The sequence below is a fragment of the Mugil cephalus genome, chromosome 10 (genome assembly GCF_022458985.1).
Source record: "Mugil cephalus isolate CIBA_MC_2020 chromosome 10, CIBA_Mcephalus_1.1, whole genome shotgun sequence".
Lineage (NCBI taxonomy): Eukaryota > Metazoa > Chordata > Actinopteri > Mugiliformes > Mugilidae > Mugil > Mugil cephalus.
Genome location: NC_061779.1, coordinates 4,770,389 through 4,788,149, shown reverse-complemented (window position 1 = coordinate 4,788,149; position 17,761 = coordinate 4,770,389).

Genomic DNA, 17,761 nt, shown 5'->3' with positions numbered 1-17,761 from the left:
TATCTCAGACGCTGTTATCACAGAGGGCGTTCCTCATGCTAACCTTGCTCATAATAATTCACTTTAAAGCCCTGTTCGCACGAGACTAGTTTTACCTGGGGACCTTTGGTAATTTCCAATAATCACAGAGGTCGTCTGAGTGACTTTAATCCCGTGCGAATTGTCCGATATGTTAAGTAAAAACTACACCGCAAATTACCTTCCAACAAATAATTCTTGTAACACAGGAGTCCTCTGATAATGCCAATCCAGTACTTTTTCTCAACTTTTGCTTGATTTGCTGCTTTTTTCTGCCCTTTGTCACTTAAGAATTATAAAGGATGTGCTATAATTTCAAGTTTGGGAAGATGCAAAGTCGAGAACTGTTCACCCATTTAGACGGATGAAATCAATCATTTATGTTCTCATCAGCAAGGTGGGTCTGATTTAAATACTGACAGGTCCTTAGTAATCTCTTCTCCAGGATAAATAGTATCAAAAATATATTTTTATCATCCATTATAATTTGCAAAGTAATTAGAACTGTGTCTCACATACAGTGGAGTGAGACGGAAAGTAGCAGAGCCATTACACAGTTTATTTATCCTATGTCAATGTGCCCCATGAAACACAGATGTAGGAGGTAATATTTGATTCACAGGACATCCTCAGGTGAAGCTAATCCCGTGCGATTAGGGTTTAGGGCAAGAAAAGTCCTGTCATATGTAGACATGATATGTATGTTACCTGTTGTAGGGTTATTTAGCTCCGAACTTGATTTATTCAAGCTTGTACATGTCTTTTTAGGAATATTTGTACAGATTACACTTCATAAATATATTATGTTATTCATTGCTGCTATACTGCTGGAAATTCTTACACCAATCACGTCACAGTAAACCACTTCACCTTCTGCCCTCTGGTGCTGGCTGTAACTTCTGCATACAAGGAACCTTAATAATCTCCCACAAACACTGAACAGGAACAGAGTCAGCAGTGCCAATAAATGCAGTTATTCCCAGGTTGACCCCTTTCCAGAACTGGAAATTCAGCAGTCCAAGAGAAAATGAGGATTTGATGAGGGATATAAAATGCAGCACTACTGAAAGACCATTACTTCTAAAGGCAGGTATTTCATTAATTTAATGCCTCATAGTCCAAGTGGCTTATTCATTTACCTCTGGTTTAAGGCAGGAAAACCATCACGGTCTGTGCTACAAATTAGACTTGCTGCTACGCATGCAGACACACACTCATAGATTTATCCATATATGCACCCAGATGAATCTTTCATTAGGAACATTAATGATAGCTACATACAGGCTTTGTTTTTTATGTTTGCTTCTGCTTTAGATGTGCAACATCAAGACTACATGTGGATGGAGTCTGGAGGTTCTGCTTTGAACGATTTATAGGTGAAACCAGATGGGATTAAAGCTGCAGTGGTAGCAGTGGAGTCTGGGTTTCCCAGGGGCTGTAAATGTAAAGAAGGGCATGCTGTGGGCCACCTTTCTTTTTCTTTTTCTTTTTTTCTTTACTAAATTGACACAGCTGGTTTAGAAAGTTGGAGCTCTACCGCATGATCAGGTTTGAAAACATTTCTTTTCAGGGAATCTCTTGAACATATAAACTGTTCTTTAGCCAAATATATTTTTTAATAATAAAAGTAGTTTATGCTTAAACACCATGTCACTGGTATATTCTGATTTAGCTATAGAAAAGGAAAATCAACCTGTTCAATGACACAAGTTTTCGCAAATCTGCTCTTTTCTTATTTTCTTTGGAAAGAAAATATTTAGCATCAATCAAAACCACACGCACACACTGAATTTACATTATTTCAAATTCTAGTCTGATTTAAGACACGACAATAAGCTCTACTGGGGATACCATATTACTTTCTGTAAATTAATAGGTCTAATTATTGTATAATTCAATATCTTGATATGCACATGATGAAACGTGACTTTTACGTAATTATAACATGAACTATCTGTTCTTGCGCCAACATATTGCAGAAAATGTCTTTTCCTGCAGTCTTCTGTTCTTCTTTATGTAAATGCAACTAACCCTAACCCAAATATACGTGATTTCATTGAGTGGGAGCTTACAGTTGCAGGGAACGCTGCTAAGGTGCAATTACTCCACTGGAGAGCCTTAGATTTAGCTTTAGAGCCCTGACTTCAGTCAGCCTTGAAATGTTTGATGAGACATCAAACAAATCCAGTCAAAACTTTGTAAATGTAAAGATTCTCTGACTTCTGGCTTTTCTCTTTTCGCCATGAAACTGAAGATGGATATAACGAGGGAGGAATTACGACAGAGGTGGTTTGGTTCATTTGTTTCCATCTAGTTATCTTGCACTATATTCTTTACTGAAGTCTGCAATCACTGAACTCGTTTTCTTCTTTCTAGCTGTCAGCACGAGCTGACTATGCTTTTAGTGCCACTCTTCCAAGAATAGTGCCCTGCTATTTGCTTAATGTCACAGCTGTTGCTGATTTCCTCTTTTTTTTTAGGGCTCTGCCAGCTTCACCACAGCAACAAGACCCAGCTGCATCCTGGGACCCTTGATCCTCTGGTGGTACACAGTTGAGAGAGAGTGGAAATTTTGGAGCTCAGTGGAAAACTTTGAAGATATTTCAACATATTCTTAAATATTTAGCTTCCCAGACTGAGCTTAGATGTATTGAGGTTGGTATAATGGGAACAATAAACGAATTAAAGGCAAATTTACAGATATTGAGACAAGCCCACACAGTCTGCCAGGGGCTTGAATAAAAATACTCCTGCAAAGGCACTCATGGCAATACAGTATTTGAGAATCTAATATTGCACTCACACTCATTCTGTGATAACACCCGGAGGCTCAGACATGTTGAAAAGCTCATTAATCACCAACCTGCAGTCATTGCGTTTTTGTGTGATAGATTGCGGCGTGAAGGCTGCACACAAAAGATGTGAAGTCTCGGGCTCTGTCTCAGTGTGCTGCGGTACACCTTGCGTCTACTCTCGGATTTAACCCCTTCCCTTAATTATGAATTAACCGACAGCCGAAGGCACAGTGTGGCTGTGCACAGGCATGGCATGACTCACCTGAAGGGGCACATGGTGGTCCCCCCACCTGGAGGCAGATGGTGACTCTGTTAACATCTGTCAGGCTGCCCCTGCTGTAAAATAAATTTCCCCTCTAGGCCCGAAACAGGACTCTGTTCAGGAGCGTTAACATGCCATGTAATCACACGGGGTCTGTGAATGTCATCAGACTCCTTTTGAAATTTGCAAGGAAGGAGGAAGCAGGTCACTCTTTGTAAAAAAGAAAAAAAAAAAAAAAAACAGGCATGTGATCATTATGAAAAACGCTTGTTATATATTTTTCTCAGGAGAATGCAGGATGTCCCTTCTCCTCCTAATACATATGAAATCAGTCAAAGGAATATGACAGGATGCAGGAACAGTGTCTCATTCATGAATCCTGGGCTGAAATCAACAGAATATGTACAGGTGCCTGCTCATGCAGCGTATACTTTACAGAACATGAAAACCTGTGATTGTACAGTAATGAGCCTTGAAAAAAAAAAAAAAGCGAAGGTTTGACTTTAATTTGTCAAATTAATGCTGCATTCAGCAGAATAGGCCCCGTAAGGACTGACCTGGCAAGCTGTCTCCCTTCCCTTTCCCCAAACTTTCCTCCTCACATCGGACCAGCCGTCTCCTCCGGCTCGAAATTTACGACGCCACTGACGTGCTGCAGGGGTGTTCTCCCCGATTACTAAAGGGAGAACGGTGGAAAGGGCATTTTTTTGCGAGCTGTCCTCTGACACACCACCCACACGGTCCTAAGCGAGGTGTTTTATCCTCCGCCATAAATCACTCGGGTCATTAAATCACACCCCAGACACTCTCCTGCCCTTTCTCATCACAGTGGTTTCTCTTCATCTTTATTCAATTAGGGAGATTAATGGCCCAGGACACAGCACCTAAGTTGACATTTTGTGCTGGGAGGGGGCATGACTGAAATGTCAGTGTGACGGGGGACACTTTGCGAATCGTCACGCGCATGCTCTTTTAGATTCGACGCGTGGTGATAAGCCACGCTACGGGAGTCCTCCATCACTGTTTATCGATCCACCTGTTGCAGCTACCTTGATGTGCATTTAAGCTTGAGGTTTAGAAAGAGAACGAAAAGAAAATTAAATGTTTTCCTGCACTAAACAGTAATAGAATACCAGTTTTAGCATTGTTTCATCAATTTAAACCCTAGGTGTAGGAGTAGTTTTTGTTGGCACAACATTCATTCTGTAAGAAAAGTCAATTTAATCCAAAAGGCATCTGAAGAAAGGCAACTGGACATGGTTCTGTAGAATTTCTTGAAGATGTTTCGCTGGTCATCCGAGCAGCTTCTCTAAGAGCCGGGTGGGAAGTTAAGGTTAAAACAGGAAAACTCTGTGGGTAAAACCCATCAGAAACTTGCTTGACTTCTTTGTGTAATTACCAGAAACTGGTGCCACTAATTTCCAGTAACAGCTGGGTACTTACCTGTCATTAAGTCAATTTTCTTTTATAGATGATGTCAGCTTACTTTTGTGAGTGAAGTCAACTTGTAAAAGTAAGCTGACATCATCTGCAAAAGTAAATTGACTTACAGAATTAATGTAGTACCTACAAAGACTAGTCTTGTTTGATCTACGGGATAAAATGATGCAAAAGTTGACTTATTTTTTTATAAGTAGATGTAGCACTGTCAGGGCATGGCCGACTTACAGCTAAAACTCCTTGCTAACGGTGTTATTTCATGGCTAACCGATGTTAGCCAACAGCTAACCGGTGTACGTTATGTAGAGGAAGAAACACATCTCTGCTTACTTTAAATTACAGTCATTTGAAAATGTTACCTTGAAATTAAATTTGAATCAAGTATGTTAAAATTACATATTCTTGAATTGACTTTTTTCAGTGTATGCATTGGCCAAATTTAAACAATTTTCCCAGGGATATGGGTATTGTCATCTTGCAAGTTTGGAGCCAAAGTCTTCGCAGTACAGTCCGAGAGTGGAGCCGTAATATTAATGACCCCACCGCCCTTCCTCCAGACTCACTTGCATTTTTGTGTAATTAATATGCCACTACGATCTGCTCTACATGGTCTACCACCACTAGTTACAAGGAAGTGTAACCCCTTATTTTACTCTCTTAAACTCTTACTTAATGGATCAGTTTGCATGCCAACTGGTCATCATCCTGAGGTCACATCCTCAGGATGTTTCTGTAGCATCAAATAACTGACTAAAACAAAACTTGTCATAATAAATATTACCTGAACATGCATTAGCATTATATAAAGTACCTAAAATGACCATGAAACCATCCTTGAAAACAATTATTTGATGTGTATTTTAGTGTTTTAGTTCAGCCAAAGTACTGTCAACTAACATGAAGGAGGTGGAGTTTATGACCTATGCTGCAGCCAGTCACCAGGGGGAGCTCTACTTGCCTTGCACTTTTGAGGAGATTCAAGATTCAAGATCACTTTATTAATCCCCATAGGGAAACTGTTTTGTCCAAGAGTCCCAAGATAACAAAGAACATATATGAACCAGACATAGATATAAAAAGAGTCAAAATAAAATAAAAGATAATCTTAAAAATAGAGTAAGAATATCTCTCTGGTGTCATTGTTCCTCATCTTGTTCTCCTCTTTCCCCCTGTAGCCCTGCTTTGCTTGTCTCAGGCACTTCTTCAGTTGTTGCTGAGTGAGTCTGAGCTGTTTTTTGTCCGTCTACAGTCTATTCCTCAAGTGCACAATGAATCTCATCACAGCATCACGCACTGCAATTATCCTTACTCTCTGACTCAGTCTAAATACGAGTACTGCAATGTGAAACAGTACTAGACCTGAAGACAATGATCTCAGCAAGCCAGCAACTGCCAGAAATCATAATAATTCCCCACAATAGAAGGGAAATAGAGTGGATTGACCGGTGCTTCATCTGTCAAACAAGTCGACCACATCTGAATAGAAGCCCGGGGCAAAGCTTTTGAAGCCGTCTTGTTAGTATTTCCCTCAGAACAGCCACTGAAATGTAAATGAGGCAGTGAAATAAACCCTGTTATTGGAGAAATATGACAATGTGAATGGGAAAGGCTTGAAGTGAAAGAAGCACTCGTATTGTTCTGGTGTTCTATTATCTAAATATAGATTCAAAATGTATATTTCATACATTGCTACTGTAGATCTGGCATTAATGGTCGGATTTGGATGACGAGCTATGTAGCTTAAGGGCTGTAATACAAGAATAAAGCCTTTTCGTCTCCCATCGAGTCAAATTTTTATCAGGCCGTGTCGTTGTGCACTGCCTGCCATGTACACGATAGGGACTAAAAGGAGAAGAAAATGGGATCTTTTTTCGGATTAATGAAAAATGAATGTTCGTCTGTTGCATGACAGCAGCTCCTGTTTGTTTGTTTTTTTGTTCTGTTTTTTGTGAGTCGTGCACAAATGGAAGGGATCCAGACACAGAGTTGCCCTTTTGGTTGAGCAGTCGCTTGGTTTCCTCAGTGGAATTTCGTATTCAGTGCTAATTAGGAAATGCTGTCATAGCAACACTTACTAAACTAAGACTGTAAATAAGGTAAAAAATTACACATTATTATCACTTGCAGATATTAGCATAAATTGTTATAGTATGGTGCAATAATTTTATAATATAGAAGTGAAAAAATTCAAGTAAGACCAACCCTCTGCAGCTTCTAGATATCTATGCCAACAACTCAAACATTAAGAATATTGTAATTTATTTAAATACTTATTTTATATACAAATACAAAGGTATATATAAAAAGTATGTAAGTGTACATGAGTGTTTATTACTTTTTACTCTTGTTTAACGCTTTTTAAAATTGGAATTTGCTTTTAAATTATGATACACTATTATTTTAACTTCCTTGTGAATACTCTTAACATCCAAAAATAAAATTGTTTCCTTACTACCTCATGAAAAAAAGTACTTGTCATTTAACTGACGTGTATTCTGCTTCAGAAGTTCTCAAGTGACAGTTACTCTACATAAGAATTCTGAGGATTCGATCATGGGGTTGAATCCCCTTTCCATCTGCGGAGCCACTTGTTGTAACATTTCAGTTACACCATTAACTGTCCGTGTGAGTGTCGCGTTACAATTTCCACCTCCTTCCAATACATCAGACGTATGAAATGTCAACGTGTGTGAGGAAATGTTAAGGGGAGGGGGGGTCTGAATGTCAACAACACTTTCTAAAATGTGCTCTACGCTGTCGCGGCCCGCTTATGAAAATATTATGGTCATTATGATTTCAGCGTGGTTGTTTTCGTTTCATTAACCGCGCTTTCAACATGAAAAAACAAAGTGTGCCGTGATTAACTATAGAAAGTTGAAACAAATGAAAACACACAGCTGTGTGAAATATGCATCTCATGATGTTCAAATATACAGTACTGTGCAAAAGTTTTAGGCAGGTGTAGAAAAACTGCTGTGACCGAAGAATGCTTTCAAAAATATAAAAAATTATTGTTTATTTTTGTCAATTTACAAAATGCTAATTGAGCGAACAAAAGAAAAATCTAAGTCACATCAATATTTGGTGTTACTGCCCTTTGCCTTCAAACCAGCATCAGTTCTTTTGGGTGCACTTGCATAAAGTCAGGGATTTTGTGGGATCGTAGACACAGTGGTCAACCAGAGAAACTTAGTGCAGCAGATGAAAAACACATCAAGATTATTTTCTTTCAAAATCAGAAGATGTCCAGCAGAGCCATCGGTTCAGAACTGCCAGAAACCAGTGGTACACCCATGTACTGTCAGGAGAGGTCTGGCCAGAAGTGGTCCTCATGGAAGCGTTACAGCAAAAATCCATTCCTCCGACATGGAAACAAGGCCAAGAGACTCAGCTATGCACGAAAACATTGGAACTAGGGTGCAGATAAATGGCAGCAGGTGCTCTGGACCGATGAGTCAAAATGTGAAATATTTGTCCATAGGAGAAGGCAGTTTGTTCACCAAATGAGTGTCTGCAGGCAACCGTGAAGCATGGTGGAGGTTCCTTGCAAGTTTGGGGCTGCATTTCTGCAAATGGAGTTGAAGATTTGTTCAGGATTAATGGTGTCCTCAGTGCCGAGAAATACAGGAAGATACTTATCCGTCATGTAGTACCATCAGGGAGGAGGGTGATTGGCCCCAAAGACCCCAAACATACAGCCAAGGTCATTACGAACAATCTTCAGGGTAAAGAAGAACAAGAAGTCCTGGAAGTGATGGCACGGTCCCCACAGAGCCCTGATCTCAACATCATGGAGTGCGTCTGGGATTACATGAAGAGACAGAAGGATATGAGGAAGCCTACATCCTACTAAGCCTACATATGTGAAAGTGTACCTGGAAAAATTGATGCTGTCTTAGGCAAAAGGTGGTCACACCAAATATTGATTTAATTTAAATGTCTCTTCTGTTCATTCACAGCATTTTGTTAATTGATGAAAACCAACTATCAACACTTCCATTTTTGAGAGCATTCTTGGTTTAGAGCATTTCTTTTTCCACACCTGCCTAAAACTTTTGCACAGAGCACAGCTGCACTGTACTGCAACATGTCATCTGAAAAAAAAAGAAAAAAAAAGATTTGTTTTTTTGCTTTTGGATCACGTTCACATAACTTTGTCTTCATGTTGAATTTAGAGGCGGGCGGTGGGGAAATGCGAGGCTTGCTGTTCAGCTCCTCTCTCATCGTCTCCTGGAGTTAATTCAAGCTGCTGTCGGCTGCTTGGTCTCTGTTGTCATCTGGAAGGTGACTGACAAGAGCAAACAGCCAAGCAGCCACGGTATTGTTCATTTAGGGGGAAATCTCCTGGGAACCCCCTCGGCAGACTTCCCCCCAACTTTTCTAAGCCCTTACAAACGCAGACAGGATTGTCTAGTATTAGTTAGTATTCATTTCTGTCACTGACCAATCGTCTGGCTCTGGGTTTGTATTGTTCAGCTTGTGTCTTGTGGTTTTAGCTTTTGTATAATGTGACATTTATTGTGAGTGAAGAACATGGGAACCTGGCAATAAGCTTGTTAAAGAGGACATTAAATAACCATCTTCTTTGGAAAAAAGAAGATACTACAAGATATTACACAGTTACTGTCTGCACAGACATTTTATTTGCCTGAGTCCTTTGTGCATTATTTATATGATTAACCTTTACTCATCAATGTGAGCCAAAGCACAGTGGAGCAAAACAATTACACAAATCTTTTCATGTACGCAAATACAGTTTGATGAAATGAGGAGGAGTAGAAAGATCTTTGCACGGCAACTAATGCGATTATGCAGGAACTCGCAGGTATAACATTTCCAATTACCGCTGTTCTCAGCTTAATCAAAACACCACCACCCCAGAGCTTTGCCATCTTCATGTTTATGAATTATAGTTTAAGGGGGCCGGCTGCACGGTGCGTAGCTGGTTTTTACTGTGGGTGGTACACAGCAAAAGATGCCAGAATAATAATTTGTTTTGACATCAAAATCAGTCATTCCTTGTTTGTATCCAATCTGCTTTTGTACAGATCGCAAACAGAGCTGTTTAGTTTAGGTGTTTCATAAATGTGTTGATTTTATTTGCCTGTTTAGTAGGTGTGATTAGCAGCTTGGCACGAGTCGCTGGTATCCAAGCTGTGACTGTTTTGGCCGTCAAACATTTCAGACCGTTCAGCAGTAGCCAAGAAAATAAACAATGGCGGCAGAGTGGAAGACTTGAAAAGAAAACAGACAAAATATAATGCAACATTTTTGCTTTCTGAAGAAAATGACAATTTACAATGTGAAGCTTTGTGATGTGAATGGTTTTATGCATCTTTGTGCAAACTAGGTGCTAGCAAACTGGGACCCAGTGTCTCCCATCTAACCCATGTCATGCTAAACTAAACCCTAATCAGAAATAGGACTAAAAAGAAAAGCTACTGAAACCATCCTACCTGACAAATCACTAACAAAAAAGGGTTACACAAACAATACGATGGATATGCGCTATCCCTCAGACGGTTCTTCTTCTATCTTGGTGTCTTAATTGGCAAAGGAGAACTCCAGTTGTAGTCGGAGTAATGTGTTTACATGCACTTATGTTGTCTAGTTAGAGTCTGATTAAGGCAATAATTTGTTTTTTTCATATGCATGTAAACACACTGAATAACTCCTGCTGCAGTGGCTGGGAGAAGACGGTGTGAAAGAGATCAATGGTTCCTCTCCCTCTTTATCAGATCTTTCCAATTACCGCAGAGTAGCTTCACCTGAGGGAGAAAACACAAGACACCACATTTAACTGCACTTGACCAGCAGAAGGGAAAACTAAGGCCTGTAACGCAAAAGTTAAGAATCTGAATATCAGTCAGTAAACATGTTGCTTGGTATGGGGCTTGTTTCAACAGATAAAGAAAAAAAACAAAAAACACCTCCACTGATGATTGTGAGATTGTTCCATTCTTGCAGAGTGAATTAGGATGAAATATTTCAAAATATTCACATTAATGGAAAAATGCATGTATATGCTAATGGTAACAATCGCAACGATCAACAATAGAATAATCTACATAACACACGGTATTATAAACAATATACTTAAATGCATATGTGGCATAACATTGAAACAATCATCATACTATTAACAATTACATTTCATCACTTCACTATCAAAATATAGAACTCAATCACACACAATCACAACAAGAAAAAACGTCAGAACTTGCATTGTATCAGACAGCACACATCCATTTTTCTTCTTATTAGCAGTTTTCAAGAGTGACCAAATAATTCCTCTAGTGCAGTCTAAGTCAAACCTAGCTGACCACATATGCTATGATAGAGCAGTGTTTATCTCCTGTAACATCCTGTTGAGTATATACTAACAGGGTCCCTGTTTCCCATCTTGTCACAGTTTTGCCAAGAGCTTGATCTGCATCCAGAAGGAAATTAGCCTAGATTAGCATAAACAGTCAAGAGGTTATTTAAGGAACCTTGATGAACTTTGTACTCCATGAAACCTGCCAAAACGATTTGATGTTGAGTGTGTATGAGTGGTTTCAGCTGAGACACCGGCAGTGAACGATAATAAATAGGTTTATTTTGGACAATTTTTAAATTACTTTCAAAACTTAAAATGGGAGTGCAAAGAATCATGCTGGCAGCTGTTTCTGGTGCTATTTGGACGGTTAACTAAGTACTGACCAGAATTGGTTTTGAATGGAAAAGAAAGAAATACACCAAACTTTAATACATGATAGTGGGAGTGCCTGTATAAGCATAACCTACTTCCTTGGGTTTACAACGTGGTCACTGTTACGGAATGACTACCAACCAGTTTTCAATAATTGGTCCTTTGCCATTGCGCAGAAAAATTAAATATAACATCTTTGGCCTTTGTTCTGGGCTTTTTAACTCGTCTTTTTGGATAGCGGAAGGCGAAATGGCACGCTTCCTTGAATTACATCAAACAGACTTTCTCCAGATGGCAGTTGGATGTCGAAGGTGGTTGGAAAAACCTAGGATATTGGTTGGGAAAAGGAAAATGCGCAATCATATGAGCCAGAATAGCTCATAGAGTGTGGCCGTAGCTATGCAAATGACATCATACCGTCATTGAAGATACCACTCTCCGCCCCAATTGAGAGAAATTTCCCTAAACTCGCCAAAACTACACTCTACGTTAGCGTGAGAAGCTGAGTGGCAAGAACTTTGCACTGCAGACCATTTCTCAGGAAGCGTCATAGTCAGGGGCGAGCATGCTCTCTTTATTTGAGCGCCGATGCTTTCACTGTGCCATTCTTCGACAGGATTGATACTTAGCGAGAGGGGAGACAAACAAGTAGCCGGGCAACACCATTAGCATAATTGCATCATTAATTGTGAATCCCTTTCACTCGGAGAAATAGTAGCTGGTACCGGGTGTAGCTTCTACTCGAGAGAAAAGGGTCCACACACTGTGGTTTGTAACGAGCCAAAGAAATGCCTGCTGCCTCATTAGCGGTAGATCCCCGCAGGCCTCCTTCTATGAATACAGGGGGGGTAAGGGGTGGGGGGGGGTCTAGTGCCTGTGAATGACAAACCCATGGTGTTTGGTGGAGTGGAGGCATTCAGGTGAAAGTTATTACACTTTTCTTCCCACACTCAGCCGCATAACTCAGCTTTAGTGTTTCCCCCACAGGGACACTCCAAGGTCGATTGTATCTCTCCAAGTAAAGCAGCCACCAAACTTGTGTGTTTGAAGACGTCGTCCCCAACTGCCGTCTCCTCTTTAATGAGGACACTCTCCCAGCATTCCTCGCCGCTTTCGCCGCTGAAAAACTGAATGGGAGAAAGACCCGTGTGCGAAGAGGATGAATGAGTGAGTAATTAGGAGTGTACGGCCCATCTTGAATTAGCAAAGGAATGACAAGTGTGAAAGCCACCTCTTTATTTTAACACACAGAGAAACTTTAGTGAGTGGGCAGAGCACGATTCGCCGTGGGCAGCATCCAGCGCCTTCGTTTAGACAAAGGGGAATATGTAAAATCACCGTTTTTCCACTTTCATGTCATGATTGCGAGATTCGGACACAGTGAAGTGGGATGAAATGTGTTCACTTCTTTAATGCACTAGCCTATCAGACAGTTAATCCTCCCTATGTATATGGTATATATTTACTCTTAATTCTACTGCTTGTAGATTTAAATGTATAGAATTCTTGTATTTTATTTTATAATTGAATTGAATATTTTTTTATGCATTTATTTTTAACAGTGTTATATGCGTCATATTTTATTTTGTGTTTTTTACATTCTACTGTGAACAAAGTCCAAGTCTATAGCTGACCATCTAAGCCATGAAATTTGTGTTTATTTCCTGTAACATGTTCAATAAACCGGCTCCTTGTTCACCATCTTTGTCACAGCTTTGCCAAGAGTTGGATCTACATCCAGAAAGGAATTAGCCTAGGTTAGCATAAAGAGTCGTTTAAGACACTTTGCTAAAATAAGCAGCCTTTATATTTACCGTACGGACATGCACTGTTGGCTAGAAATTCAATGATTGTCAAACTATTCCTTTGGGAATATCTCAATCTCCCATTACCTCTCTTGGCTAAACAAACAGAACAACAAATGAGGGAAATCCAGTAGCTAATTAGCATGCTCAAGCGGCTCTGCAGTCCACATCCTAAAATATCCAGTGATTCCCAGATGAGATTAGCTTGGCTGGAAGCTGGTCTTTCATGGGAGTGTAAATGGTCTCTTCCAAAAGCAATTACTGGGCCTGTATGGTTAAATTATGACTCAGATTCTGTGCAAGAAAATGCTTAGATCCAATATTGTTCAAGTAAACAACAACTGCTTTCAAGATGCAAATATTCAAATCGTTTTCAGCTTTTAGTTGAAAAGTCTTTATTTTCTTCATTTTGTGATTTCTAAAGCAGCAACAGAAGAGAATTGAATAGTCTGCCTCTGGCTCTGTGCAAATAAATTACACAAATGTACCTACTGTCTCACAGGGTGAATGAAGACTGCTGTGATGATTATTTCATGAATGAAAGGGTCACAACAGACCGGATGCACCGCAGCTTTTGTTTGGTGGATTTTGCCCGATATTAACTCATGAACAGTGTATTTCTGTTCTGCACTCTGATGCGAAAAGGTCTGTGGAGAGACATGAGAACACTGGTTTAATTTTAAATGTGCATATCTGCTCATAATGAACAATGTCCACATGGGACGCGGTCTCAAGTTCATGGAAAACCAAACACGGTAAAAGGTTTTGCTGTGCTTGTTTTGGATGGTGAAGTCTGTGATGAATGACATGGGAATTGTGATTTCTGCCAGTTTGTAGCCACCCAGGTGCTGGCAAAAAAATGAGATCCTAAAAAACCACATCTTGAATAAGTCATTCTCTGTTTATTTGTAGGTATGTATCGGATTTGTTTTTCATATTCAAGTAAAGAGCCAGTAGGCAATTTCTGCAAATGTCTTATGCCTCAATGTTTTTGATCATCTCCACCTCATGCTGACTTCTTTCAACATTTAACTATGCATTAATTATACCTTCTGAAGCTTTCTAAAAGTAAAGGTGATCCTTTATCTTGGGGTACTTTGGAAACTTGTGGTGCGTCAGCTACGTCGACAATATTTTGTTGAAAGGCCACAAAATTGAGCGTTTCATTTTGGGGAAGTAGTTGGAAACATTTACTAGGATAATATTTACTCTGCACAGCAATTTATGTTAAACATAAACTATGTAATGTAACCCATCCCCTAAACATGCTTTGCTTTATAGCTGGGTAACATTTAAAAATTATTTTTAAAGGATAAAATATCCTTGACTGCTTTTACTGTTTTGCCAAGTAAAGTAATTTAACTGATAACTGATATTTACAGACCTAGGAATTATCTGTGCATTGCCCCAAATTTGTAAGGTTGTGTTTTGACGAGTGCAGAAGTTCAATTTAATCTTATATGTAGCTGTTTAGTGTTGGCAATATTTGCACTTTGGTCGAGGCTGTCATTCAAATACACGCTGACGTAAATCTGATTTTTCTGCTCCCAACCTGTTTATGGCTAAATAAAGTAAAAATAAAATAAATGAATTAATAATTATTTGCTAAATGTAGCTGTAGCTGCTCTTTTTGGATACAGTACAGCTGCTGCTCTCATGATACACTCATTACTAGTGATTTGCGGATCGATACTGACATATCACTACCTCCGAAACCAGGTCTTTAGGCTCCAAAATCGATTCTCAAATCAAACTATCGATACTTTTGAGACTTCAGTCATTCATTAACAGGAACACAGAGGAAAGTAACTCAACTATTGAGCTGTGGCAACACAACAGACCTTGTAAAACACCTGAGGTTAAAACACAACACAGAATACAAGGCATTTATGATGAGGAGGACAGAAGTGGAGAGAACAGCGTATTCATTTTATAGTAGTTCTACAATCATTTACATAGTTAAACAATAATGGTCTTATTATTTTACTTATTCCTTTTTTTTAGTGTTTGAAACAGGATTTTTACATATTTTGTATGACTGTGTCCTCTGTTTGGTTTTCCTGTTGTTGTATTAGCTCGGCTATATAGTAAATGAGTCCACTACCTCAAAATACTCTTAAAGAGTTTAGGATAAATAAATAAATTACTCTGATGTCTTGTATTCTTTATGCTATTTTTTAATGCTGATAAGCTATGATTTGAGATACACAACCTTTTTTAGGTTTACCAGACACATTAGTGTGTATTTACACAAAGTATTGGGTCGGTATCGCCAATAGCAGCCTGAATTTTACTCAGTATCAGATCAGGAAGGAAATCCCTGGTACTGAACATCACTACTCATCACCCACCGAGGGCTAAACAAGGGCAAATATCACAGTGATGGAAAAGGGAGATCTATCACGTAAGCATATACGGTGTGGCCACAGTCTCCACCGTCACAACGTGGCATGATGGATGTTTGCGCTTCCTCAATGAAAATCGCTTCCACTTTTTTCACGTTCGTAACAAATGGAGCCTCCTGCACGCTGGGCGTCTTTTAAGAGATAAGCTGCATTTATTTCCCGAACGCTGTTCTCTCTTGGTGCAAAACCGCGGACATCTGCTAAAGCTGATTACTAAAGCAGACCCCTTTTCATGCGTTCCTGTTCTCCCTCCCTCCCCGTTGGATACACCTTTGGGATTGTTTATCGAAAAATTTATGAGCGGCAAAATGCAGTTATGCGAGGAGACGAGGCGTACGATAAAACGCAGATGGTGAAGCGCAAAACTCTTGATGAGGCTAGTTAGGAGAGCGAAGACGAGCGGCCGGGAGGGAAATTATTTTTAGAGAGACGCTGTAAACACGGAGCAACTATACGTCATTCTCAATAGTACTGAGATGTTTGCTTTCTGTAGAAATTTGGATAAATACAGAACATACAAGGTAATAGATGCTTGTGTGAAAGTCTCGTAATAGTCGGCCTTAGACCCACAAGATGTTCTTGTTCCCCTCATGCTTAGTCTTCTCAGACTGAACTGGACAGTTACTGCCATTCCTTTCTGCGTTCACTTCCAAACATTTTGAAGAGGATCATTTCGCTTCCTTTCCTTGGACCAAAATAACATTGATTTTGTTTTGCGTTGGTCCTTGCGAGCATCATCATTCTCAAAAACCCTTAACCGCCATCCAGCAATATTTACCTCTGTGCCCTGAACTCTGGCCGCTCTTGCATCTGGCAAAATGTTAAGATGCTTCTGCAGTAGATAAACAAAAGCCAAGCGAACATTTCTTGTGTATCAACCACCTCTGGAAAATGTAACTTTCTTTCTGCCGTATTGTAATTGCCTTTAAGTACGATTCCAAAAGCAAAAGAGGTCTAGCAGAGGAGAAGATTGCATGGTGATATCAATAATGCCATTGGATACGGTCTTCCCACCACCACCAGCGATCCATTGTGGCTCAGCGCTGAGCAATTAAACTCCTTTGTGAGTCGGCAGAAATAAAGCTCTCTGCCTTGGATGACTTCCTTGGCTCCCTTTGCTACTGGTTCGGTTGATCCTGCTGCGTTTAGTTCATTTGTCCTTTGATAACCTCAGGCCCGTGTGGAGCATAGAGAAAAAAACTTAAGAATGACACACCGTGTCTTGCTCCTTCTCGGAAACAAGGAAACCATGCGCTCATAGGTGCCAAATACTGAGGCAGCACCCGCTGATGAGTGTTAGTGTTTTCCTTACAAAATTTCAACCCGAATATCAGCTGGAACCGAAGGTGGTTTGGATCTTGTTGTACTGGCTGCAAAGTTTTCTTTCCGTGAAGGCGCACAATATAAACACATAGTACACCACTAACAAGCACTGGTGATGTTTATGCAACAAAGTCTCTGAGAAAGTCCAGTAACTGTCGGCCTTTTGCTGCTCTCACGTAATATACGGTCAGAGTCTGCAAATCAGTAAGACTATAATTATTGAGATTTTCGAATTTAAAGCCTGATTTGAAACTTATTTGTGTGGCTGCACCAAATTATCTAACCAAAATAGTACCCTTGAGATTATTGCACTTCTGTATACACTGATCAGGCATAACATTATGACCACCTGCCTAATATTTTGTAGGTCTCCCTTGTGCCTCCAAAGTAGCTGTGACTCATCAGAGAATGGACATGGGTCTTCTGAGGGTGTCCTGTGGTGTCTGACAACAAGATGTTGTTAGTTGGTGGGGGGCTTTGGGTCCTATGAGTTGAGGGGAGGGGCCTCTGTGGATCATCCCACAGATACTTAATGATCAGTTAGTGAAGATGGAACCCAGGTAAACATCTTGTGCTGCATGTTTTTTGAGTTGTTCCTAAACTGTTTTTGTGTGTGTTTACCTGTGTCAGGCTGCATCCTGCTGGGGATGGTTGCTATGTGGTGGGGGTGCCTGGTCTGGTCTAGGTGGGTGGTACATTGTCTACACGATTGCCAAAGGTCCAGAAGTTTCCAAACGCAGAACATTGCATTGTCACGAGATGGTCAGCGTTATTTACTTCTCCTGTCAGTAGTTTAAATGTTGTGGCTGACTGTTTAAATCATAAAAAGAATAATGGATGCAGTAGAACCAAAGCCATTGTCTGCTTTATCCAACATATTCTTCTTTCTTGTCAAAATGCGGTGCCTAGATTACCCACAATTTCAACACAACCACCATGGAGGACTTTTGGGTGTGCTGGTAGCTCCACCTACAACCTAGCGTTCAGGCTCTATGACACTTGCTTTTGGGTTACAGATGAAT